The sequence below is a fragment of the Hemiscyllium ocellatum genome, chromosome 31 (genome assembly GCF_020745735.1).
Source record: "Hemiscyllium ocellatum isolate sHemOce1 chromosome 31, sHemOce1.pat.X.cur, whole genome shotgun sequence".
NCBI classification, from domain to species: Eukaryota; Metazoa; Chordata; class Chondrichthyes; order Orectolobiformes; family Hemiscylliidae; genus Hemiscyllium; species Hemiscyllium ocellatum.
The window spans coordinates 53,743,428-53,759,620 of record NC_083431.1 but is presented as its reverse complement, the minus strand read 5'-3'; positions in this window follow the sequence as shown (position 1 = coordinate 53,759,620).

Below are 16,193 nucleotides of genomic sequence, written 5' to 3'. Positions count from 1 at the left end.
GGTGTATAAGAGTGCTCGAGGTTCGTGCAGGTCATCACATATTAATGGGTAAGGATTATACTGAGGAACACATCAGTAGATAAGGATTACACTGTTCCTTGTCCTTTTCCAGAGTTCATTTAAACCTTACAATGCTATAATCACTGTTCCCTGAATGATTCCCGTCTGATACTTGATCTGCAGAGCCTATCTCATTCTCCAGAATCAGGCCAGCAATGATTTCTTCCTCATTTTCTTGAACACACTTCAGAAACCCTTCTCCATCTTTTCCCTTTACCCCAGTCCAGATTGGGATAATTAAAGTCACTCATTATAACTACTCACTAGTTTTTACAACTCTATAATTTCAGTGGGAACTTATTTCTCCTATCTTTCCACTATTTGGTGGCCTATTGAATGGATTTTGTGGTCTTTGTTCTTAACTCCTTAACTAGTCATTCTTATCTGTTCTGACCTACACGTAACTCCAGGCCCAGAGTAATATGGTGACAGATGTAGGTTTGCTCGCTGAGCTGGAAAGTTTGTTTTATACGTTTTGTCACCATACTAGGTAACATCTTCAGTGAGCCTCCGGTAACTTCGAAAATGTTACCTAGTATGGTGATGAAACGTCTGAAAATGAACCTTCCAGCTCAGTGAGCAAACCTACATCCAAAGCCTCAACCTGAGCTACAAATCTTCTCAAAACTTGCAAATGTGGGTGATTCTTAACCACCCTCTGAAATGGTTCATGGGCAATTAATAATTGGTAATAAATGATGTCCTTGCTGGTGAAATCAAAGAATAAATTAGATTGTAACATTAATGCAAATATGCTGCTGTTTTGGTTTGGAAATTCATTTGGATTACAGTCTTTAGATGGTCAATGTTATGGAGGGGTGGTTGTTAAACATTTTTCTTATAATTATATTATCAACTTTGCTCTTGTAAAGCTGTCCTTGTATTCCAGCGGTCTTTTCTTTTCCTTTGTCATGGATAGAACACAGAGATGAATTACTCTTCTGTCAGTTACAAGGCGCTTTTAATTTTGTTTATTTCCTTTTAAAAATCAGCAGTGGTGTGTTTCCCCAAACTCTGCAGCAAAGTCATATTTTTAAAATGACACACTGCCTTTAAAGGTTAAAATAAAAAGGATGGTTTATGCAAATAGATAGGAGTCAACCTTGGTAGTTGCATTTACTTTTCGATGCAAAGCTGTGTTGATCCATCTGTATTTGGGATTAGTTCTGTCATGATATGATGAATTAGTTGCCTGACAGATCACTCCCAAGTAGCAAGTCTTGCTTCCAGGAGCTCAGGAACAATTCTTACAATGACAGGACCTGAGATCAAATTACACTGTAGTACTCTTATGCTTTAACCATCCCTCCCAGCTTCCTTTTTAATCTCCAGGAACACTCCACTTTATCATTGGGAGAACGCACTGGTCACTGGGTGTGTGGGATGGATTTTGCAAACCTTTGATTCCCTTCCAGGGTGTAGCTCTGTGTTGATTCAGCTCTCCCCTGTTATTGTCCCAGTAATTTCAGTGGTCACTCTGTGTCATTTGGCTCATGAGGAAGGTCAATCTGACCAGCAGCAACCTCAGCCCATCTCACTGTGAGGACTCTGTGCTCCTCAGTGCACCCTCAGACTGGAGAGTAGGCAACATAAAAATTCCTCCAGCAATATCAATCTTGTATTCCATTTTAGTGTGCTGTATTTTTACAGAGTGGATCGAAAGTTGTTTTATCCTTTCCAACTCGTGGTAACTCTGTTTGGGCTCCCCAGGAGCATGCTGGGGTTCCTCTGGAACTACCTCACACCCATGAGGAGGCCAGTTTTGGTCTGGTCATAATTTGTGTCTGTCTCTGGGGTCAGTGTGAAGCAGACCTCTAGGACCTTCCCTTCAGCTGCCATTAAATCACAAGGTGCTCTTCCTCCCTGATGTTTCATCCCACCCTCCTCCCAAATTAGTTTCAATCTTCTCCATTTGCAAAGTCCTCTGAGAGGTCATTGAAGTCAGCTCTGTTGTGGGTCAACTCCCCTGTACAGGTTCCATCTCCCTCATTCACAATATCCCAGCAATCGAAAGCCCTCCACCCTGCACCATCTTTCCAGCCATGCTTTCACCTGCACAATCCTGCCCCTCAATATTCACTATATAAGGAAACTGGAGTTATCTGGAGATTACTACCTTTTGATGTCCATCATCTTTGCTTCTTTTCTCATTCACCAAACTCTACCACACTCCTGTTTCTACTGACATTGACTAAGACTGCTGGCTGCTCACTGTCCATTCCCTACCCCTACCCGCCCCTGCCCCCCCCCCAATACCATTTTGAAGCATCAGAAATAGCTGCCTGTTCCCCTCACTATTGAATCACCTACTGCCTTCCCGAACTTCCTCCCTCACTCCCCATTGTACAGCTGAGCCAACCATAATGGCATTGGTCCCATGCCTGATGAAGGGCTTCTGCCCAAAACGTTGATTCTCCTGCTCCTCAGACACTGTCCGAACTGCTGTGCTTTCCCAGCAAAATACTCCCAGCATTGGTGTCCATCTCCAGTCGAAGCAACACCCTTATCACAGGCAGTGAGACAGCTTCACTAAGGAGACTCCTGTGCTACTTGCCTGGTCCTCTGTCACTATTTGGATGTTAGCCAGTCCTCTCTGCCTTTACACATTTAAACTGTGGGGGGTGGGGGGAGGTTGGTGATGATGACTATCTTCAGAAACATACTGTTCATGCAGCTCTCTGCCACACAGTGCACTTAAGCCACAAAATCTGGAATTTTACCTCCTCTGGCTGAAGACATGAAATGTGTCCTGGGGTTCCATGGCTGTGTTTTGCAGGGCTGAGGGGGTCTGCCATGCTTTCAATTATTACTCAATTACAAGAAATAAATTTAAAACTTAAATAGACACTCATCAGCTCCTGACCAAATGCCCTCCTCCCCCTTTGCTGATATCCGTTAATCTACAGGTAAATCAACTTCCACGTTTCTACTTCATTCATAATATTCAAATAACTCGGATTCTAATTTAATTAAATATTAGGTATGCTTTAATATTACCAAAGCTCTTCATTTAGTTCTAACTTTATCCCCGAGATCTGATTAATTAAATACTTACCCAAGGTAATGTATAAAGTACAAGTTAAAGTTTAAGAATTTTATCAAATGAGCTTAGGTTTAAATTCTGTACAAATTAAAAAATTTATCTTACTTCATGGGTTGATTTAAGTTAAATTAAATTAGTGCTTACCTGTAGACTTTCTCCCTTGTGGCTTCTTATGCTGTGAAGTCATTATGGTATGCATTTTCACCTGCTCCTTTCACAGCAAAAGAGAGACAGATACATTCAGCACTTTCTCAGCCTCATTCTTTCCCTCTGTTCCACTGAATTTGCTCCAGGTCTGACCCATTCAGACCCCTCCACTCCCTGCCTCGCCCTCTCAGACCCCTCCACTCCCTGTCTCACTCTCTCAGACCCCTCCACCCCCTGTCTTACTCTCCCAGACCCCTCCTCTCCCTGTCTTACTCTCTCAGACTCCTCCACTCCCTGTCTCACTCTCTCAGACCCCTCCACTCTCTGCCTTACTCTCTCAGACCCCTCCACTCTCTGCCTTACTCTCTCAGACCCCTCCACTCCCTGACTCACCCTCTCAGACCCCTCCTCTCCCTGTCTCACTCCCTCAGACGCCTCCACCCCCTGCCTCACCCTCTCAGACCCTTCCACTCCCTGAGACCCCTCCACTCCCTGTCTCACTCCCTCAGACCCCTCCACTCCCTGACTCACCGTCTTAGACCCCTTCACTCCCTGACTCACTCCATCAGACCCCTCCATTCCCTGTCTCAATCTCTCAGACCCCTACTCTCCCTGTCTCACTCTCTCAGACCCTTCCTCTCCCTGTCTCACTCTCCCAGACCCCTCCTCTCCCTGTCTCACTCTCTCAGACCCCTCCACTCTCTGTCTCACTCTCTCAGACCCCTCCACTCTCTGCCTTACTCTCTCAGACTCCTCCACTCCCTGCCTCACTCCCTCAGACCCCTCCACTCCCTGACTCACCCTCTCAGACCCCTCCACTCCCTGTCTCACTCCCTCAGACCCCTCCACTCCCTGACTCACCCTCTCAGGCCCCTTCACTCCCTGACTCACTCCATCAGACCCCTCCATTCCCTGTCTCAATCTCTCAGACCCTTCCTCTCCCTGTCTTACTCCCTCAGACCCCTCCACTCCCTCAGACCCCTCCACCCCCTGTCTCACTCCCTCAGATCCCTCTACTCCCTGCCTCACTCTCTCAGACCCCTCCTCTCCCTGTCTCACCCTCTCAGATCACTCCACTCCCTGCCTCACTCTATCAGATCCCTCCACTCTTCATGTCCTCCTCACAGATTTGCATTATTCACTGTTTCTTTGACTAAATCAAGGATAGAAAGATCGAGGCTTAATATGCAAATTCATTTCTCTCACCAACTTGAAAAGGCCCCGTGAATTCTTACTCTTTGCTTGCTAACTAATTGTCTACCCATACTGATTAGATTACTTACAGTGTGGAAACAGGCCCTTCGGCCCAACAAGTCCACACCGACCCGCCGAAGCGCAACCCACCCATACATTTACCCCTTACCTAACACTATGGGCAATTTAGCATGGCCAATTCACCTGGCCCGCACATCTTTGGACTGTGGGAGGAAACCGGAGCACCCGGAGGAAACCCACGCAGACACGGGGAGAACGTGCAAACTCCACACAGTCTGTCGCCTGAGTCGGGAATTGAACCCGGGTCTCAGGCGCTGTGAGACAGCAGTGCTAACCACTGTGCTACCGTGCCGCCCACTGATATGTCACCACGAATCCACGAATCCAGACTTTCTATATTAGCATATTGTATCGCACTTTATCAAACTCCTTTTTTAATTCTAAATGTTGCTGCCCCTTTCTCTACCCAATTAGTAACATTCTGAAAAAAAAGTTGTCAAACAGGATTTCCCTTCATAAAACCATATTGACTTGTCCTGATCAGAATGTGAGTCTGGTTATTTGTCATTCTTGAATGTTATTGATTTATTCATTACTTTTGTTTTGCAGATGTTACTGACTCAATGTTGGATTTCTTGCTGTTTTTGGCCATGGTGTTAGGCAAAGTGCACTACCATTGACTCATGAAACTGCCATCGCTGTACACAGGCCAAAGACACAGAATATGAAGAGTCTACATCCTGCCCCATCTTACCTCAGTCACTGTGCGTGCTGGGGCCCAAGATTTTGGGTCGAGATGACACTTCAGACCTCCTCCAGTAGAATGGTTGTCCATCATAGGAACTGGGCACAGATATTGTTATATTGAAAAATCCATCAGATATTTATTGCATTGTACAATAAGCATTATTTTCCTTAGGCATACCTGATAATGAAGCCCTCGTGAACATACCACAAGGACTACCTGAGGCCAAACAGCAGTACTGATATGCAGTGACATGCAGAGTTAAGTCTAAGCTCTGTAGTCCTGCCACATCCAGTCATGAATGGTGATGGACAATTAAACAACTCACTGGAGGAGGAGGGTCCACAAATATCCCTATCCTCAATGATGGAAGAGCCCAGCACAACAGTGCAAACGAAAAATCTGAACCGTTCGCACTAATTTTCAGCAAGCACAAGTAGTTCTGGGATAACGTGCGTTTCGGCAGTGTGATTAGGCTCCAGAGTTAGGGAACAGTATTTTCAAGAACGCTTTCCTCCATTGGCAATAGTGCGATTCCTGTTTGCGCACTTTGTTCTACGCACACGCGAATGTGCGTGGCAAAGTCTTTATGCTGTTCTGCGCATGTGCGATGCCAGCGCCAGTCTTCGTGCCAATCTGCGCATGCACCAATGTCAGTTGCCAACAGAGCAGCTTTCTGTGCAAGATACTGTATCGAGAGCAGCTTTCTTACATTTTTTAATGGACTCTGCTAAATTTACTTTTATTTCATTAATAAATATAATTTCAATCTTCATTCAGACTGGGGTATACATTGTGTGAGACCTTTGGGTGATAGTTGAGTAATTGTGAGTGATATTTTTTGCTGGTCTGTCCCTAATCCCACTTTTCCCATAGGTCCCATTATTTCCATGAAGTGATTTTCTATTAAATGAACTGTTGCTGGAATGCAACTATGGTATTATAGGAGAATTATCTGACTGGGATAGTCTGACTCAGCCTCCTCCAGTGATCCCCAACATTACATTTATTAGTCTTCAGCCAATTTGATTTGATGTCAAGAATTCTCTGAAAGCACTGAATAATGGAAAGGCTATGGATTCTGACAACATTCCATCAATAATACCTGTGCTCCTGAACTCACTGCTCCTCTAGCCAAGCTGTTGCAACACTGACAATGTGGAAAATAGCCCAGGTATGTCCTGTACATAAAAAGCAGGACCAAATCCAACCCAGCCAATTACTGCGCCATCAGTCTTCTCTTGATCATCAGTAAGGTGATGGAAGTGTTAGCAACAGTGCTACCCAGCAGCACTTGCTCAGTAAAAACTTGCTCAGTGAGTCTGGTTTGGGTTCTGCGAGGATCACTCAGCTCCTGGATCACAACCCTGGTTCAACATGGACATAAGAGCTGAATTCCAGTGATGGGGTGAGAGTGACTACCCCGGATATCAGGGCTGTATTTGACTGAATGCAGCTTGAAGGAGCCCTTGTAAACTGGAATGAAGGGGTATCTGGGGTAAAATCGCCACTGTTCCAAGACATACCTAGCACATAGGAAGATGGTTGTGATTGTTACAGAGCAGTTATAGAGTCATAGAGCTATACAGTATGGAAACAGACCCTTCAGTTCAACTCATCCATTCCAACCAGATATCCTTAGTAAATCTCAGTTCCAAGATATCTCTCCATGAGATCTCCAGACTCTCTTGAGAGTTAATTACTGCAATTGAGGCATGATCTCAAGGGAGTTCTGGTAGTTCTTCAAGTGAAATATTGATCTAAAGCTAATCAAAGATTGTCACACGTAATTTGTTTCTCATTGATCAGTGATCAGGATGCTGATCTCATGTGGCAGACATGTGTGCTAAGGTGTTCTGAGTTTGATATAGTGTCCAAGCCAGAAGCTTCTTAAAATCTTAAAAATTGTATTTTCCACCTTTGAAACTTTGTTGATTTGCGAATTGAATGTAAACTCTTGAATCTTTTGATGATATGTGAAAGATGAGTGTTTTTTTCCTTGACTTGGATGATCATTGTTGGGTTTTGATCGCCTTCTACTCTAGTCGGTTTTGTTATCTTGCAGTCTTCTTAGACACGTAATTTGTCACCACATTTTTGTTGCTGTAAAGATTGTTGCTGTAGTACTGAAAAACTTATAATTGTGATTTTTTTCTTCTGTTCAAATGCTGTCTCATTCTAAGGTTGTGTTATCCTTTACAAATATGGAGATGGTCAAGACTGTCAAGTTCCTAGGAGTGACAATCGCCAACGATCTGCCCTCGAGATTCACACTGATGTGACAGTCAAGTAAACACTGAATGGACCTCTCAAATTTCAAATCTAATGTTGATCTTGCTTTGTGTGCACCTTCTCTGCTGCTATAACTTTGTTCAATCACCCTATGATCTTTGTATGTTATTATATGCTTGTACTGCATCCGCAAAATTTTTCATTGTACCAGTATGTGACAATAATAACTCAAATCAAATCAAATCAAATCAATATGACTTCTTCATAGAGGTGAATGAAAGTTTTCCTTTTCCAAGATGGCTGAAGGATTTTCCAATGGTTACGTATGTTAACCATACAGAGCCTGTGCTCTATTCCTTGTGAAATTGTACATGCACATTAATGCACATGACTATGAAAGGGGAAGGGGTAGAAGAAGGACTGGGCCGAGGGAGGGGAGAGAATAGGTCAGTGGGGGGGAGAACAGAAGAACTCCCAACCCCAGTTCATTCTCTCCTGCCCTACTTCAATCCAGTCTGTTGTTCAATCATTGATTATACAAGGTCATGTAACCCTCTGTCTGGAGGATTAGTACAGTTAAGTTGTTTTATTTTAATCTCTTTTGGCCCCCGTTAGGGAACTGGAGCTGGAGTTGGATGAACTTCACATCATTCAGAAGGCTGAGGGGGTGATGGAGAGGTATTATAAGGAGGTAGTCACCCCCAAGTTACAGGATAAAGGTAGCTGGGTGACCATCAAGAGAGGGAAAGGGAATGCAGTCAATGCAGAGATCCCCTGTGGCCATTCCCCCAAATAAGTATACCGTTTTGGATACTGTTGAGGGGGGAGGGGGAGCTTACCAGGAGAAAGCCACAGTGCCCAGGTCTCTGACACTGAACCTGGCTCTGTGGCTCAGAAGTGAAGGGGTTAGAATTAGAGAGTGATAGTTACAGGAGATTCATTGGTTAAAGGAACAGACAGGAGATTCTGTGGTTGCCAACGAGACTCCCAGATGGTATTTTGCCTCTTGGGTGCCAAGGTCAGGGATGTCTCAGATCAAGTCCACAGGACTCTTAAGGGGAAGGGTGAGCAGCTAGAAGTCATGGTACACATCAGTACCAATGATACAGGTAGGGAAAAGGATGTGGACCTGAAAAATGAACATAGGGAATTAGGTTGAAAGCTAAAAGACAGGACGAGCAGAGTAGTAATCTCAGGATTGCTACCAGTGCCATGGGCTAGTGCAGCCGAACACATGGCTGCTGGGCTGATGTAGGAGGAAGGGCTTCAGAAATGTGGATAAAAGGGTGACCTTCTGGGGATGGTGGGACCTGTACAAGGAGGACGGGTTGCACCTGAACTGGAGGGGCACCAATATCCTGGGAGGGAAGTTTGATAGAGTTCTTTGGGAAGGTTCAAAGCCATTTAACAAGGCCTTGGGAATCAGAGCTATGGATCAGAGGATGGGGTAGCTGGTGAACTGGCAGATACAGAGTGCAGAGAATCTGTGAGGAAAGATAGACAATTAATAGGGCAAAGTTGCAGTCAGTGTGATGAGTTGAAGTGTGTCTGTTTTAATGCAAGAAGTATCAGGAATAAGGGTGACGAACTTGGAGCATGGGTCAGTATTTGGAACTGTGATGTTGTGGCTATTACAGAGACTTGGATATCACAGGGGCAGGAATGGTTGTTGGATGTTGGGAGTTTAGATGTTTTAAAAGGAATGGGGGGAGGTAAAAGAGTTGGGGGAGTGGCATTGCTAATCAGGGATAGTATCACAGCTGCAGAGAGGGAGGTGGACGAGGAGGGTTTCTCTACAGAGTCAGTAAGGGTGGAAATCAGAAACAGGAAAGGAGCAGCACTGTCTTGGGAGCTTTCTATATACCCCCCCCCCCACCCCCCCCCCACCCCCAAATAGCAACAGAGACACGGAGGAACAGATTGGGAGGCAGATTTTGGAAAGGTGCAGAAACAACAGGGTTGTTGTCATGGGTGACTTCAATGTCCCTAATATTGATTGAAACCTCCTGACTGCAATAGTTTGTCACATATGTCCAGGAAGGATTCCTGACTCAATATGTAGATAGGCCTACTAGAGGCCATATTTGAATTTTGTGCTTGGCAATGAATCAGGTCAGGTGTCAGATGTCTCGGTGGGAGAGCATTTCAGTAATTGTGGTCACAACTCCCTTACTTTTACTATAGTCATGGAGAGGAATAGGAGCAGATAGTATGGGAAATTATTCAATTGAAGGAGGGGGAATTGCAATGCTATTAGGCAGGAACTGGGGCACCTAAACTGGGAACAGATGTTCTCAGGGAAATGCACGACAGAAATGTGGAGGTTTTTAGATTAGATTAGATTACTTACAGAGTGGAAACAGGCCCTTCGGCCCAACAAGTCCACACCGACCCGCCGAAACGCAACCCACCCAGACCCATTCTCCTACGGGCAATTTAACATGGCCAATTCACCTAACCTGCACATCTTTGGACTGTGGGAGGAAACCGGAGCATCTGGAGAAAACCCACGCAGACACAGGGAGAATGTGCAATCTCCACACAGAGTGTCACCTGAGGCAGGAATTGAACCTGGGTCTCTGGCGCTGTGAGGCAGCAGCACTAACCACTGTGCTGCACCTTTCCAAAATCTGCCTCCCAATCTGCTCCTCCGTAGAGAAACCCTCCTCGCCCACCTCCCTCTCTGCAGCTGTGATACTATCCCTGGTGAGGGAACACTTGCTGATTGTGCTGGATAGGTTTGTCCCACTGAGGCAGGGAAGGGTAGGATGAACGAACCTTGGATGACAAGTGATGTGGAACATCTAATCAAGAGGAAGAAGGAAGCTTATTTAAGCTTGAGGAAGCAAGGATCAGACAGGACTGTAGAGGGTTACAAGGTAGCCAGGAAAGAACTGAAGAATGGACGTAGAAGAGTGAGAAAAAGCCTTGGCAGGTAGGACTAAGGAAAACCCCAAGGTGTTCTACTCTTATGTGAGGAACAAGAGGATGGCCAGAGTGAGGGTAGGGCTGATAAGGGATAGCGGACGGAACTTGAGTCTGGAGTCATAAGAGGTAAGGGAGGTCCTTAATGAATACTTGTCTTCAGTATTCACTAGTGAGAGGGACCTTGTCGTTTGTGAGGACAGTGTGAAACAGACTGATCTGCTCAAACAGGTTGATGTTAAGAAGGAGGATGTGCTGGAAATTTTGAAAAGCATGTGGATAGATAAGTCCCCTGGGCCAGACAGAATATACCCTAGGTTACTACAGGAAGTAATGGAAGAGATTTCAGCACCTTTGGTGATGATCTTTGCGTCCTCATTGGTCACTGGAGTAATACCAGATGATTGAAGGGCGGCAAATATTATTCCCCCATTCTAGAAAGGAAATAAGGATAATCCTGGGAATTTTCAACCAGTCAGTCTTATGGCAGTGGTAGGCAAATTATTGAAGAGGATTCTGAGAGGTGGGATTTATGATTTTTGGAAAAACATAGTTTGGTTAGAGATAGTCAGCATGGTTTTGTGAGGGACAGGTCTGATGACACAAAGTTTGGTGGAGTTGTGGATAGTATGGAGGGCTATTGTAGGTTGCAACAGGACATTGACAGGATGCAGAGCTGGGATGAAAAGTGACAAATGGCATTCAACCTCGAAAAGTGTGAAGTGATTCATTTTGGAAGGTGGAATTTGAATGTCAATTACAGGTTAAAGACAGGATTCTTGGCAGTGTGGAGGAACAGGGGGATCTTGGGGTTCATGTCCATAGATCCCTCAATGTTTCCAACCAAGTTGATGGTGCTGTTAAGAAGGTGTACGTTGTGTTGGTTTCATTAGCAGAGGGATTGCGTTTAAGAGCCGTAAGATTATACTGCAGCTCTATAAAGCCCTGGTTAGACCACACTTGGAATATTGTGTTCAGTTCTGGTCACCTCATTAGAGGAAGCTTTACAGAGGGTGCAGAGGAGATTTACTAGGATGCTACCCAAACTAGAGAGCAGGAGTTATGAAGAAAGGTTGAGGAAGCTAGAGCTTTTCTCATTGGAGCGAAGAAGGATGAGGGGTGACTTGTTGGAGGTGTACAAGATGATGAAAGACACAGACAGGGTGGATAGCCAGGGACTTTTTCCCAGGGCAGAAATTGCTATCATGAGGGGGCATAATTGTAAGGTGATCGGAGGAAGGTTTAGGGGGAATGTCAGAGGTAGATTATTTACACAGGGAGTGATGGGTGGATGGAATGTACTGCCAGTGATGGTAGTAGAGTCAGACACATTAGGGACTTCAAAGCGAATCTTGAATAGGCACTGGGTGATAGTGAAATGTATAGTATATAGGTTAGTTTGATCTTGGAGTCGGATAAAAGGTTGGCACAGCATCGATGGCCAAAGGGCCTGAACTGTGCTGTACTGTTCCATGTTTTATGTTCTATTGGAGAAACTGGATTTGATCATTTTCAGATAGAAGCACACACTACATATATTTGGCTTAAAAAGCTGCCTAGCAACAGCTTTTCACTTTGGAGTTGCACACAGAGGAGAGGGGGAGACCAGTCGCATCAGACATCTGGAAAGTCTGCCAGCCAAAACAGGTCTCACTCTGTCCCTCACCGTCCGTTAGTGGAAGAAAACCAGCACTCAAAGATTCTGAAAAGAAGAACTTCAAACACAAATGTCACCCAGGCCCAACTGACCATCGATCAAAATGTGGATCTTCCACAGGCAACAGCAGCATGATATATTGTTGCAATCTAAAAGCACTGAAAGAAAGCCATCACATTCCTCCTCTTGTGATTTGAACACCCGGTCCACAAAATTTATTTCTTTTTGCTAATATTTTCCTCCCATGATATTTCTGCAGAACTGTTTGTTCTATTTGTGAATGAATATGTGTGTGTTTGGATTTAAATGAATATTGTTTAAGTTTGCATAGTAGTAGTTAATAATCCATTTTGCCATTTATTAAAGAATAAGTTTGTTTATAATAAATGTATTTTTGTGTTTTCATGTATTGGTGAAACCTGGTCTGAGTTTCTTTCATTCTCAATAATGGTGATAGTTAGCAAATCCTGTGCATTCAGCTGATCATTTAAGTATTTGTGATGACTCATAGAATACTCGGCTATGATTTCCAGCTTACTCCTCCCATCAGGATCATGACAAAAGTTAAGAGGCATTGTTTAGATTACTTTCAGTGTGGAAACAAGCCCTTTGGCCCAATAAGTCCACACCAACCCATATATTTATCCCTTACCTAACACAACGGACAATTTAACATGGCCAATTCACCTGACCCGCACATCTTTGGACTGTGGGAGGAAACCCACACAGACACAGGGAGAACGTGCAAACTCCACACAGACAGTCACCTGAAGCAGGAATTGAACACAGACCCGTCTCTGGCGCTGTGAGGCAGCAGTGCTAACCACTGTGCCACCGTGCCTCCCATTGTGTGGAAGATGCAGAATCATTGAATGAAGTCAACATGAACTTATACATGGAGGAAGATTAATTGGTAAAGGATAAAAGAGAAGATACCAGTTTCTCATGCTGTAAAATGAAATGGCATTGGAAACAGCTCAAACTAACCTGCAGATGGAGGGGGTGATGCTGATTGATTTATATCCCTGGGCTAAGGCTAAGGCAAAGAAAATAAAGATTGAACTTCCAGCAACTGCCAGACAGACAGCACAAATGGCTGACAATTATGAGCTGATCTTTTTCCCATTTGTCCCAGAAACCCAAGTATAGAAGGTGGGAGAGTGAAAGAAAGGGAGGGAGTCAGGGTAAAGAAAGAAAAGCTGGGAATGTCTCAGAAAGTATTTTTCAAACCTGAAGAGATGGTGCTGAGAACTAAAGTAAGAGACCTCGACCTAAATGTGCTGGACTTTGCTGGAACGCTGGAAACCCTGAAATGCAATGGTATTTGAGAGTCCGACTGAAAAGGGAACTCAGAAGGAAACAGCCAAGGAGCAAACTTTAATTATAACCAGGAGACCAAGGGTAAATGTCGTTGAATGCAGTGTAATTGCTGTTCCATGAGTACTTGAGAGGTGAATAAGACAGATGAGAAATATAAAGGATTTTTGCTCAAAGGATAGGTAGCTCCTTGTTTTTAACTGATACAGCTAAACACATAGCTATATGAAGGAACTACTCATTTTGTCAGAGAAAAACACACTTTTACCTCCTGAGCGTGCCACGAAAGGCAAAGCTTTAAGAAACAGGTAGAGAGAATGGAGCGAAGATTCCAGTTCCTTTGTTTAAAGTACACTTAAAATGTGGCATATTGTTCAGAACCATGGGATTAGTTGAGAAAATGGTTGAGAAATTGACTGTGAACTGATTTGATTTACTCCTCGGTAGTGATTTGGCCCTAGTGAAAGCTATTGTTTCATCTCTAATTTTGGAAAGTTCGCATGAGGCTAAAGAGATGGAACAATTACAGGAACATTTTCCAGATATTTTTCCATCATGTGTGGTGACTAGACTTAGACATCATGCCTAAACAAAGTCCATCAACAGAGGTCACTATGATACTGCAATCAAGTGGAAAGAGTAGCCAAAGCTTTCTTCAAGCTTGACAATAATTCAAAGATATTTTAGTTATTCACTCAGAAAACATTGTCATCACTGGCTGGACCAGCATTCATTGTTGTCCTTGAGCAGGTGGGGGTGAGGCACCTTCTTGAACCACTGCAGTCCATGTGCTGTAGGTAGACCCACAATACCCTGAGGGAGGGTATTCCAGGATTTTGACCCAGCGATAGTGAAGGAATGGTGATATATTTCCAAGTCAGGATGGTAGGTGGCGGAGTACACCTACCATCTGCTGCCCTTATCCTTCTACATGGAAGTGGTCATCAGTTTGGAAGGTGCTGTTTGTCATTTTTATAAATGACTTGGATGCATTTAAACAGTCCTTGGATAAGCATATGGATGATGATGGGATAGTGTAGGGGGATGGTTTAGATTAGTTCACAGTTTGGCACAACGTTGAGGGCCAAAGGGCCTGTTCTGCGCTGTATTGTTCTATATTCTACGAAACTTTGCAGGGGAGGGAGAGCAAGACTGGGAATAACCTGAGGAAGGGTAGACATCAGGAAACCAGGAGTGGGTGACAGATAAAGAGAGTAGAGCCATTAGCTGGATAGGTTGATGAGGCACCCAAACACAGGAATCAGAGAAGTCAAAAGGGAAGTGTACAAGTTTGTACTCCTGCTACAATATCAGCACACTGCCCATTAAATAATCACCTCAGTCCATTATATTTTAGCTGGGATTAAGAAAATCAGTGGCACAATATTGTTGATGTTAACTAATGTGTGGAATGCAGTCACATTTTGTCTGTTATCATGAGATTGTCTTAATTGTTTTGGCTGGTTTCTGATTAAATAAGGTTTGAGTGCAGCAATATTCCACTTGATGCCATTTGGTGACAATGGTGCTTTGTCTACCATGTGGGATATCAGTTTCTAGTTACGTGATTGTTCATGAGGGCAATTGATGCCAATAACAACTGAATGATTATATTTGAGTGCAAATGAAAGTTGTTGATAGCAAATTATGTCGAAGCATGTAAAACAATTTCTGATAAGCATTAGTGAGTGAATTGTTTCATGGTGCAGAAAAGGGATCCATTACCGGGAGATTTCTGTCAGAAAAGACTGATGCTGTTCACAAACCCACTTAAAGAGAGTTTATTTTGGATAAGTTAAAGCTGCTTCGCTTGCATTTCACTTTCAGCTCCCACACTCAAAACAAAGATTCACAAAGGAGAAGTATCAAGCAGGAGTGTCAGGAAGCAGGAGAGTTGGTGGGAGCAAAAATCAGCAAGACAGTGGATTAGGAACATGAGAGGCCATTCCCAAATGGCACTCCTCAGGTCATATAACATGAGACCAGACTAGCAATGAAACAATTTTAAGCAAACCTCATCATGCAAAACTGGAACAGGTCCTATTAACTAACTGGCATGAAATTGAAACAATAAGACCATAAGACTATAAGAAACAGAAGCAGAAATAGATCATTCAGCCATTTGAGTCTGCTCTGCAATATCATGACAACATGGCTAATCTGATCATGCCTCAACTCCACTTTCCTGTCATTTCCCCACAACACTTGATTCCCTTACTGATTAAAACTCTGCCTATTGAATATATTTAATGATCCAGACTCTGCAGCAAGTAATTCCACAGAACTTACTCTCCTCTGAGAGAAGAAATTCCTCCTTAAATTCCTTCTCATTCCTTATGTGTTCAATCCTGAAATTATACCCTGTCATCTTACAATCCTACAAGAGGAAACAATCTTTCCACATCTACCCTGTCAAGTCCCTTCAGAATCTTCTATGTTGCAAATAAGTCACCCCTCCTTCTTCTAAATTTCAATGTGTACAGGCCCAACATGACCAATCTCTCCTCTCCCTCTATACCGGTATCAGGAGAAAGTGAACACTGCAGATGCTGGAGATTAGAGTTGAGAGTGTGGTGCTGGAAAAGCACAGCAGGTCAGGCAGCATCCAAGGAGCAGGAGAAGCAACATTTCGGGCAAAAGCCCTTCATCAGGAATTCTTCATTTTGCCCGATTTGTCAGCTGGAGTTTTTGATGCTGTTTAGTGAGCGTCACTTTACAATATGCTAGACTTTTTTGAAGCAATATTTTATTTACACCATCAATGACATGAACTCCAATGCGCATGTTCAGGAATGAATCCTTTAAATCTCCACCAAGTCTTTTGTATAAGATATTACATATAACCCAAGCAT